A 12,619-nucleotide genomic window follows, 5' to 3' on the forward strand; every position below is an offset into this window, starting at 1 on the left:
CTGCAAGTCATGCTCGCACTGACATGTGTAGAAGGAAGCCTCATGGGCAACAAAACGGGCAAACTTGCAGGTTCCCTGTTAACCAGAGGGGTTCCTGGTGCATGATGAGACATCCTGGCTCACTGAAGCCCTCCAATCCTTTGGCGACACTACAAACAATTGTGCCACCCTGAGGGGTTGCAGTCTCTTACCCAGAGTGATTCACACAGCAGACTCTTATCCCGACTGACTTGCACCGCTTGCTTTTTTTTCTATAATCCATTTACACAGCTGGACATTTACAGAAGCAATTCAGGATAAGTACCTCACTCAAGGGTACAGCACTAGTGCTCCGACTGGGAACTGAACTTGCAACCTGGGAGTTGCAAGCAGAGTTCCTGAAGCATTATACTTCCCTGCTGTCCAATTATGCCCAACTGCTGCTACACTATGCTCTGTTCCGTTAACCAGTTAGTCTGTAACTCTGAGAGCTGTATATCGGAGAGATTCCATTGTCTACATACTGCTGATACTAGGGGGATAGAAACAGAACAATAATACCATAATACGAACACAATTTATGTTATGTTGGCTCTGTACTCCAACACATTGAATTTGAAATATAATGATGAATATGAGGCTGAAGTGCAATTTAAGAGTGTTTACATTTACATTTGGTGAATGATATAGTAATTACAGCCCTTTTATACATAGTTGAATTTCTTTTCCCAGTGAGTAAAGCTTCTGTAGGTACAGCAATCATTCCTCAAAGATTTCTCCTTAATGTCATTAAGGCTACAGTGTGTTTTAGGAATACAGCCCTCATTGCTGTTCTTTGTAATTCACTTCCGGAAGTTTCAACATTCATTTGTTAAAATTCCCGCGGCTCAGATGTAATTACATTTGAAATCAAACACCATGCAGTAATGTCTGCTCATTAAATTTGTTTACAATATTCATGAGCTTCTCTGCTTCAGTTGGCGTAGTTTATCCTCTAAATACTATTGAATAAGCTGTTTTTATTATTTCTCATTTAATTTTTGACACACTTCTACTCATTGCTTGCCTACGGCACAAAGGAAAAAAAACACTATTTCACGAAATGAAATCTAGCAATGCTCTTGCTTTTATGAATACCAGTAAAACAGCCGTGTATACTTCTTAATCAATACTTCTTAGACTGAACATTAGATGTCAATGAGTTTTCTGATGTGTTTATTTCTTTCATTTTTCAGTATTCAAAAAGTGGCGTGTAAGTCTCTCTGTCTGCAACCTGCTAAGTGCCTGAGGACAGTGGATAACCTGTCCAACTCAATTTAGACAGTTTATTCTGTACTGTGGATATGGCTCCTTAATCAATATCTCATTCAGGGCTCAAGAGCAAGTCCTGTTGGACAGAAGAAATGGCCAAAACAGAAATGCAACTGTGTCTTTAGGCATTTAGCTGCTCTCATAGCACTTTTACATTAAAGCAAACAGCCACAGTTAACTGATGTGGATACAGCAGAGCCAAGAGCAAATTGTCTGACGTGAAATTTAATTGAGTCTCCCAGGAATTCAGTTCCTAGTAGCATTTGACAGTGTAAACAACATTCTTTCAGCAAAACTGTCTTTTTTACCCATACAGTACAACAAGAATAGAAGAATTGTGTCATGTTTTCATGTGTCCTTTCAGTATTCAGTTCGTAAATTGGAATTACATTCAAGAATGCAAACAAATGCACATGCATTTTCTTGTTACACTCTAAATAATGACCTTAATCAGTACAGCAAGCTTCTGTGAGAAGTTGTTTTCGTTTTATGTTTGCACTCTCGGTTTTGCCTGGGTTCTTGACTTCATTAATCCACCCTAAAAAGCCAAAAAAATGTTTTATTCCTTTTTATGAGTACTACCAGTCAATGTAGATATTACCAGCCTTTTAAAATATGTGATGTGGCCTTGCATGTTTGATGTTTGGCTGTTCAAATCATATTTTATATTACACTTTTTACACTGACACTGTTATCCAGAGTGACTTACAATTAGTGCACAAAGAAAAGGCTGAGATATGGGGGTCAGTTTTGAGAAGAGGTGAAAACTAGAGTAAGACAGGTTCATTATTTTCACTTAAAATGAAAACTAAAGCTGGATGATTCCTGTACACTTAACCCATGCAGTGCAATAGACTGTATAGCCTTGAGATGTTTGATGAAGAACATTCATACTATGGTGATATTGGAAGATTTACTTAAATGCAGGCTTAGCAATGCTTCCAAATCCGAAAATAAATATTTAAGAAATACATTTCAGGTTTTTAGCATAGCTTTCTTAATGTGTTTGCTACATTGGCAAACATTTTGTGAGTTTTATACCAAAGCAAGTTATTTTCCACCAGTTATTTTGAACATCACCAACGTCTCATCCCCCAACAATAAACCCGAGAGAAGACTGCATCTCAAGGGCATGCATGTTATCCCTCAAAATGAAAAAGATCCAAGTGTCTGCAAACAGCAATAACTTTGAGCCTTAGGGACTTGTGTAAATTACTTCGTGATATTAATACAAAGGGAAGCAATACTTCACAGGAGATTTTCTCCATTTATAACCACAATATATATGAAATGGACATAAATTGAGATCGTATTTATTGTTCAGCAAAAGGGTACAGGTGATGCTTTGCTCTGTACATATTGTGTGGCAAATTGATTGCCACAAAATTGATTCCAGGGCATCTTTCCAAAACACTAATTCCAAAGGGAGCATGACACAAACCTGAAACCTGATACATTTCAGTTTTGTGAAATATGGGACAAACCTTAGAGTTAATATAATATATTGCTTATTTACATTCTGTGTATTTTTTGTGGTAGGCATCATACACATGGGTACAAATTTCAATAGGCAGTGGCAGGTAATCATGATCCATTCCAGTTCTCTGGTAGTTTCTTTACTTCGTTTAATTCCTGTTATAAACCTGATCCCTTGATATGACTGAAGTGTAATTTTCATTCAACATTTGATTCTTCATTCAAAAATGAAAACAAAAGGAGACCATTCTAGACACAAACATGGTTTAAGGGGATATTTTGTTCTATTGCTTATAACTGTAGGGTAGGTACATTTAGGTGGTGCAACAGTGTGCATGCAATGCTTTCTAAGCATTTCTGAACTTGTTTTAGCTATGCATCCATTATGCATGAGGTACACATGTGAGCAAAACCAACAATGTATTGCTGATATTACTATGGAAAATTGATTGGGTATAGAAAGGTTGAATTAAAAAGTTGATCAAAAATAATTTTTGGGGAATTGAAAGCAATGATATTCCCTTCAGATGTTTTTGTATTTCAAGGCTTAAGCATAAAACTGTTTGAATCATCTTTTTGAGGGATATAGGCAATTTATTATTCTCTAAAGAGTAAAAATATGGAGATTTACACCCTCCGAAGAGCACATACTCTGGCTTATTAGACTATGCTTTCTCAAATTCAAATAGCAAGACATATTAATACAAAGGCCAAGGTTACATCTAAAACTGTGGTCACCTTGCTTAATTCAAGAACACAATATTGCTTGAATTAAAAAAAAGAAAAAAAAAGGCTAAACGTGTTCATGTCCAAATAAGTGAACGTTCGATAGTGAAATGAATGTGTGCCGGTTGAAGGGACGGGTTACCATGAGGCCCTCCACTTGTAATATAATATCTCATTTCAATTTGACAGACTAATCTTTTTGAGAACCACCAGTTAGAGACACAGACCAAGCAGGTAATGTGACTCAGATGTCTTTCTTTCCACCAAGGTTGGCATTTATATAGCGCCTTTATCCAAAGCGCTGTACAATTGATGCTTCTCATTCACCCATTCATACACACACTCACACACCGATGGCAGTTGGCTGCCATGCAAGGCGCCAACCAGCTCATCAGGAGCAAATAGGGGTTGGGTGTCTTGCTCAGGGACACTTCGACACAGCCCGGGCGGGGGATCAAACCGGCAACCCTCCGACTGCCAGACGACTGCTCTTACTGCCTGAGCCATGTCGCCCCCAATTTAACCACTGGTCTTTCCATTCTGTGGCATTTACATGTAAGTAATGTCCCTGACAGCAATTAGGATAAAAGTCACATTTGTGTTACAGAAATAAATATTAATTCAAATGTATATCAGATAATGAAGAACTAGTGTGTAATTGTTTATGACGCTCTCAATTTGTCCAGAAGCATAATTATTTCTAGTCTGTTGAACTTCAACACTTAGATGCCTTAAGCATCTGCTGGGAACTGTCTGTTGCAACTCCATAAACCATTGCCATCTGTGGTGAATAATACAGGCCAAGGTGTACAATTTAGAGAACAAAGTAAACACATCTGAAATTGTAAATATGGTGGACTGATTTTTTAAAAATCGTTAAGACTAACCAACGGCCATAGCTACTGAATATTACTTCTGATATATGAATTTATACCATTGAATTTGTCTTAGGTCATTTGACATTCATTCTCATTATGACAGGATTCTCATACACGTAGATGTACTCTCTCTCACACACACACACCTCCACGTGTCCATGCACGCACACACACACATGCTGGAGCTTTCCATGGATGAAGGGGATGCCACACAGTTATGACCCGGAAGATGAGCATTTCTGTAGCAGGGTGGCTATCGCCCCTGACTAATAGACATACTTATTCGCAAGGCATTCATCACCCCAGTCATCTTGCATTCCAAGGGGCTGACAGGCACGCGGAGAGGTGCATGTTTGAGAGTTTTCTGGGCTGCATGAGGCTCTGTGAACAGTGCAAATGGTTGTAGATAGTGTGAAGGGGCAGCCAAGGGGTTTCAACTTTGAAAATAATCAATCGGACATCAAACAACATTTCGTATTTATCACATATAAATATAGGTCCACAACACAGACATGAGCAGTGACATATTTTCTTGAGATGTTCCTGACCTTACAAACTGTATTGAACTCCAATATGTGAATGTTAATGATTTGCACAGTATCATTAGTTAATTGGCATATCCAATATCTTCATTAAGTGAAACAAAAAACTACCTTACAGTATTTATGATCATAAGGTGTCATAAGATTACTAATAAATGTAATATTTATTTGAAAGCACTGAAAAACAACTTATGACACCTAAAACATGTGTAATTTATGTTATGTGTTGATTGCTCTGTAACCTTGAGTGGTCATAGTTTACTATTAATAAAGTCAAGGGATTTCTGCTCAAGACGCAACTGCTTGATGCAAGTACCTTGCACAGCTGAACAGTCCAGTCGGATATTTTGTGGTCAGAAGTCCAGCCCTGTACAACAACAATGATTTAAATACTTATTTTCAGCTGGACTATATACACTCAGTAAGCATGTTATTAGGTATATATTAGATTTATTGCATGAATAAGGAGGTGTACATGTGTTCCTAATAAAGTGCTCAGTGAGTGTATAATACAATACAATTCAAGCCACAAAAAAAATTTGAGGTGCTTTGAGGTACAAAAGTAAAAAAATCCAATTTTGTTTAGCAGTCAGTCACAATAATATAGGTAACGTGGTTTACAATGCGGTGCAAAAATGTGGGTACCCCTCGCTTAAATGTACAATTAATCAGTATGAATGAATCATGTTCAAAACCAAACCTTGAACTCTAAATTGTTAATAAATTGTTTATAAATTATAAAAAAGGGAAAAGGGCCTTGTGCAAAAGTTCGGGATTATTCTTTGTTACTTATTAAAAAGGGGCTTGTTAGGGCTTCAATGAGTCAGATGAGCATAATTTCAGGGCTGAACTTTTTATTCTGAAGTGACCCAATGTCTTCTAAAGTATCCAACTGTAGTGGCTGTTCTGTCTGTTAACAACCATGGTTCCTCTAAACAGTCCAAGGATTTCAGAATGAAGATGGTTCATTTCCACCAAGAAGGAGAAGGCTACAAAAACTCTCAATGTTTCAAAGTACCTATTTCCACTGTCAGAAACATTATTAGAAAATGGAAGATAAATGGAACAGTTGAAGTCTCAAATGTTACGACTGTCCCTCAAACTTGAAAAATATCATTTTTAAAAAAGGTGACATTATAAAAAAGACATGTATATTTTAAAACAGATTTCTTTGTTCTCAAATGCTAATGATGTTAGAAATAGGTCATTTTATATTTCATGTTTAAGAATAAAACTCTTTATTCTTCATTTGAATGAATGTACATTAAGCCTATTCAGATATTTTTTGTGTAAATTTCAGTGAGGGTCTTAAGCAAATTTTCTGTTCCTGTTACCAATTGTACTACTTGCCCCAGTGTTACAACATACCCAAGTAGTGTGGTAGGTCGTAACAGTGGAACTCATTAACTTACACATTATGTGATATTTCTAAATGACCAGTATCAAAATTAGGTAGCTCATAACAAATGTTTATGGTCCAGCATAAACACACATGGAGTTATACATGTTGAAGCAAAACGTGCTACAATCATCCTCAGTCTCCCTTACTAACCCTTTCTCCTACTCCAAGTCAAATGAAGATGAACTATTTTCGTAGCCTGCAGACTACAAAGTACATTACTTTGCTGAGAAGTTTTGGCTGAATGACAACATTATGCAAGTGCGAGCAAGTATTACACTTATCTCAAAGTATCTCTCATTATTCATTGTATTGCTGTCAAAAAGTTATTTCTGTTAAAAATGAAAGAATAAAAAATACATTACAACTTCAATAAGTCAGCAAGAGAAAGCACTGGTACTACTTTTTCTGAGAACTTCTGTGAAAATGAGGCTGTGTTTGAAATGCAAAGAGAACGGTTTCTGTAATTTCATCGAACACATTCAGTGATTTACTTAAATGGAACAGCCCCATGCAAACTCAAAGCAAAAAAAAAGTGTTTGTTGCGGTCATTGCTTACACAAACATTTGAAATACTCTAACAAGCTGCTCCCATAAATAGTGTGAACATAGAAGAAGCTTTGGTCGGCGGCATCACAGGCATCTCTGTGGAACAATGGCAATCCGTTTACACTGGAGAGAGACTAGAGATGCATCAGTGCAACTTAGGTTCCAGAGAAAATATTAAACAGAAACAGACACTTGTGCACAAAATCCAATTTCACAGCTGTGCGCCCAAACACTCCCACCAGCTCCAGTTTGATTCCTTTGTCTCTCCCTCAGCAAACCTGAGCAGCAAGTGAGCCAATATCTCAACATCCCCCTCGACTCCAACCTCACTTGGGAGCTCCAGGCCCCTAAAACAGACTAGACTTATCACAATGTCACCTGTGTTGGTCTCCCGAACTCATTCAGGGAAACTAAGATGGACTATCTTTCTAATGTCTGTGACCTTTTCTTGCTATATTATTAAATTCTATTTATACAATGGATAGGTCTGATCCATGGTCTCTATTGGTCAGTTTGTATTCCAGCCGTGCCAATATCCACAATATACGCACAGCTAAATGGAATGTTACTATAGCGTTTGTAGATCACCATTATCTACTTTGTTACCGAAAATAACATAATGTTATCATCTCGCCACTAGTAGCCTACCAAAGTGAAAGAAAATTAGTGATTTTAAAGTGTCCTTTGGGGATTTGGAAAGGAGTAGGAACAAAAAAAAGGGTTGTAAAGTAAACTAGCAAGTCTGCTAGCTAACGTTAGTGCAGAGGGGGATACATTATTGCTAGTAGCTGACATTAGTGCCATTGCTTAGCTAGTGGAGTGGGGATACATTATTGCTAGCTAACGTTGTTTAGCTAGTGCAGTGGGGATACATTATTGCTAGCTAACGTTAGCAATACCGTTGCTTAGAAACCAATGAACTACTGTTCAGCGGAAGAATACATTCACCATAAAACATAGTTCCATTAAAAATACAATAATTTAAGTTTGTCTTGTCTTTCTTATGTGAATTGTTGAAAGATAAATGTGGTACAAATAAACCGTTGTATAAAAGTGTTACGGAACTCGAACCTGTGGTATATCATGGATATGCCAGGGGGTGCAACGGCACTACGCTTCGTGCATAACCACCCTGCTAGCTGTGCCAATATCCACGATATACCACAGGTTCTTGTTCCATAACACTTAAATACACACAAAGAACAGCAGTGGACATGAACACATATATTATTAAGCATTTCTCCAAGTAACTAATCTATACTTTGTGACAACAACTTTCAGAAATTTGAGTATTGTTACTCTATATTCTTTATGTGCTTGTCACAAGCCCACAACAAAAATGACTTGCTTCAGCTTACATTTGACATTACATTTGAACTTTTTTTTATTTTATTATTGTTTTATGATGTTCTGATACAAGTTAACAAAATAACAAATAATAGAAGAAATTGGTCAAAGGTTCACCATTAAATGCTACTCATAATTTGACAAAGGAGTGACAAAATGTGTTCTGAAATGCTAGTTACATTAATGTTCAATGTAACTGCATATACTACATCTCCGTAAACTGAGAAACACCTATGTGACATACAGGCAGTGAAGCTATAGTCTTTTGTGTCCAATAAGAGACCAAGAAGAAACATTGTTCATATCAAATATATATTCATAGGCAACAGGTGATATTTTAATTTTCTTTTTCAAGCATCACCCATTTATGATTATAGAAAGTCAAAGTTTTACTGGCTGATATGTATGAGATACCACCAAACAGTCAGTTGTTTTTCCCTCTCTTTGTGTGTGTGTGTGCATGTGTGCCTGAGCCAGACGACACCTGGTATGAGAATTAGTCTGTATGTGCCAGCTTGTGACAGACCGTCAGTAGAGGCACTTGAATGAGGACCTTGCATTCAGTAGCATCGAACTGCACATCCACACAATGGTGCATGAAGCCATTCAGTCAGCCTGTGGAAAGAAGAAAGAGCTTAGTAACTAATGTGATTACAGCAGTGAACCTTCTGCACAGATCCACTAGAATGCCTTTGGCCCAGGCCAACGACATGTTTACCATTAACCAGCACTTCTCAGTTATCCCTCCCTTCTGCAGTGCCCCCGCTTCTCACCACTATCCCTCCTTTCCCTCTGTGTGTTTACCTCTGCTTCCAGCTCTTCCTGATGTTCTCGTTCTCTTCATTCCTCTCAATAACTCCTTCCTCCTCATCCCCTTCCTTCATCTCTACCTTCTTTTTCCTCCTTTTCTTTTTTTCCCTGTGGTTCTCTGACTGTGGCTCCATGTGCCACATACCTCCCTGAGAGAGAGACAGAGAGAGTAAGAATGATAATCTCCGAAAGGGGTGATGTATGCATATCAATGGGAAATTTAGAGATGCGGTAATAAGAAGGATGTCAATCTCTCAAAACAGAGAGGGAGAGAGAGACTCACCTGCGTGGGAGTCCCTGTCCCATTTTGAATAGCACTGCGCTTGGCCGCCTCCTCATTCAGGGAAGTGATAGGTGGCAACAGGGACCTGCGGCCGCGCACCAGGCAGGGCTCAAGGATGGCTAGAGGAGTCACTGAACTCTGGGGGTCAGGAGTGTGTAGGGAAGACGGCAGAGGTGAAGTCACCATGGTCAGGCAGATGAATATATTCATCAGGAGACTTTGACAACACCAGTCTATATGATGCAGCATTCCCAATCTTTAAAACGTCAACCATAACACTATTGCTCAACTTTTTTGTCTATTTTTTATTTCAGGGAGCCAAGTTTTAATTTGCCTCTAAGTGCAGAAATTCACATCTGGGAAATGAGGTGTGAGTGAGTGACTTACGGTGTACTGTTCACTGATCCCACTGTTGTCTCTCCTTACTGATCTGTTCTTCTCGATGGTCTGCCACAGATGGGCCACCCTGTCTTGCGTAATTTTACTGTGTCTCCCGCAGGTCTCCTCCACCACCCCCAGCTGCTCCATGAGCACTTCCATGATGGCCAACTCCTGCTTGGCAGCCGCGCTGTACCTCTCCGTGATCTCGTCCTCCCGCTCCGACTCGGCCTTGTCCATCGCCATCTGCACCTGCTGCTCCACCTCCAGGCACGTCCCACTGACGTCCTCCTCCTCCTTCTCCTCCTTCTCACAGCTCCAACCTTCGGTCCTCCCCCCCTCCGACTTCTCCGCCAACCTCTTCATCCACTTTTCCGTCTCTGCGTAGCTCTTCCTCCACCTCTCCTTCTCGGCCCTCCTCTCAGCATCCCTTGCCCTCCTCTGCAAGTGCTGCCCCCGGTCCAGACTGTCCAGGATGGTCACCAGGCTTTTGGCCACATCGTGCTGCAGGGTGGACAGGCCCTCCTCTGTCACCCTTAGGCACTCGTCCCTGGCCTCGGCCCACTCCAACTCCCTCTCCTGCTCCTCCCTTTGGAGAACTGTGAAAGCCACTTCCAGAAGGTTCTTCATGGAGTCCACAAACTGAGGGAAGGGCATTGTCTGTTGTGCATCTGACACTTTGGTCTGCACAGACACACACATACTCAATGATCACTTTATTAGGTAGACCAGTACACCAGCTTGTTAAGGCAAATATTTAATTCGTCAACAATGTGGCAGCCACTAAATGCATAAAAGCATGCAGACATGGTGAAGAGGTTCAGCAGTTTTACAGACCAAATGTCAGAATGGGGAGGAAATGTGATCTTAAGTGAATTTGACCGAGAAATGATAGCTGGTGCCAGACAGGGTTGATTGAGTATCTCAGAAACTGCTGATCTCCTGGGATTTTCACACACAACAGTCTCTATAATTCGCAGAGAATGGTGCGAAAAACAAAAAAACATCCAGTGAGCAGCTGTTCTGCAGTCAGAAACATGCTGTTAATGAGAGAGGTCAGAGGAGAAGGGCCAGACAGGAGGGTGACAGTAACACATATAACCACACATTACAGCAGTGGTAGGCAGAAGAGCATCTCTGAACACACAATGCATCACACTGCTAAGTGGGTAGGCTACAGCAGCAGAAGACTTAATAAGTCTAAAAAATAAGTCTAATAAATACCTCATAAAGTGAGTGTATATTCTAGAACTTTTCAGTTGGCACAGACAACCAAGAAACACAATGGAACCAAAGGGGTAGTTCTGAAAAGTATGCTTTTGCCTATAGAAAACCACAACTTCTAAAGCTCCCAGCATGGCATTCATGTGACAATATTAGCTTCAATATGTATACCAAGTAATAGTCAACTGCAATTGAAATTATTCATGGACTTGGAACTCCTAAGGTAGTGCATTTAACTATAGTAAACACTTAACAGAGGTAACATAAGTCAATTGTTTTTAGAACAGAAATGGCAGAATAATTTTGAAATGCAATACAACAGTATACAATCATAAGAAGTTGATATTAAACAAGACATAAGAAGTATGCCTACTAAATAACGGCTAATTACCGCTTTATTCGTAGCTCACGCATACCATTTTTTTGCGACTCACGGGTGGATTGACAGAGGCTGCATTCTCTTCTTTGTTTATGTCCTCGTATGACAGCGGCATCCCATCAATATCAGGCTGAGGAAACATGGGAAAGCCACCTTTCAGACACACACACTGGCAGGCTGTCGCCACGTATCATATTGCTGAGTGTCCTCTTGTGTGTATCTTTGTTAACCAGTGCTTCCTCATTGAGAGTGTTGCCCTGAAATACTGACTGTAAGAACCTAGTGCCTATTTGAATATAGGCCTATGTGCATTAATACACATATATGCATTCAAAAACGTGTTTTATATTGCTGTGGCCATCACTATGAAATTGAATTTGGGTATGGGGTGAAAAACAGCAGGAGTAGCCTTATCCTATCACACACTTGAAGGTCCTGGCAGAATGTCAAAAGCTGGCAAGACATCAAGCAACTAATACAAAGAACTGTGAAAAATTTTCATACAGCAATTATTAAGTTGGCATCTAACAGTACAGTAAATGTAGATTTTTGCTCGGCTTTCGTGATTTTTTGGGGGTAGCCATTAGATACACATACTTATGTAGATCATAATGTTAAATATGTCCTCTGTACTTACAGGGTCTTCCCATGCTTTGGGCACTCTAGCCCATTTGTTTGCAATGTGCCCATTCATCTGGATGGGGGCACAGAAAACAAACAAGTAGTTTGCTATGCTATAAAATATAGCGGCTTGAACTAATTAGCTACTGTTTTAATTAAATTGACCATGTAACAGGGTTACAGAACAATATAAGCCAGATATTTGCAGATTTTGAAGCGACGGAGAAAGAACATGTTAAACAAAAAGGTTTGAGCAGTCTTTCTTTCATAATCACCAGCTATGTTCCAAGTGTAATGGAAGAGAGCAAGGCAGTAGGTTTAATGGTCACTCTTCTTACAGAACATCAGCTAGTTGTAGCCTAACGTTACTATGTAAATGTCAAGGATAAACAACATAGTCTATTTGTTTTACACTTAAGCTAAATGTTGAGTGTTCACAGAGCACCTTTATTTATTTTTTTGTGTCTTTTGTGAAATTTTCGAAGGCACACTCACCGAAATCAATCTGGAAAGATCGTCCGTTAAACAGGCTACTAATATGTTTTAAAATAAATCGGATGGCCAATCACCTGTTAACATAGATTCTATTCGGAAGAACGGCTCTTTCGGTTCTCAACCGTTCTCAAAGACAGTCACGGTTACTATTGGTCAAATCAGATTATAGTTAGCTAAAATTAATATTTGCCTATAATTTTATATAGCAGCAGTTCTGATATA

This window comes from Conger conger, chromosome 6 (genome assembly GCF_963514075.1).
Source record: "Conger conger chromosome 6, fConCon1.1, whole genome shotgun sequence".
In the NCBI taxonomy this organism is placed as follows: Eukaryota; Metazoa; Chordata; class Actinopteri; order Anguilliformes; family Congridae; genus Conger; species Conger conger.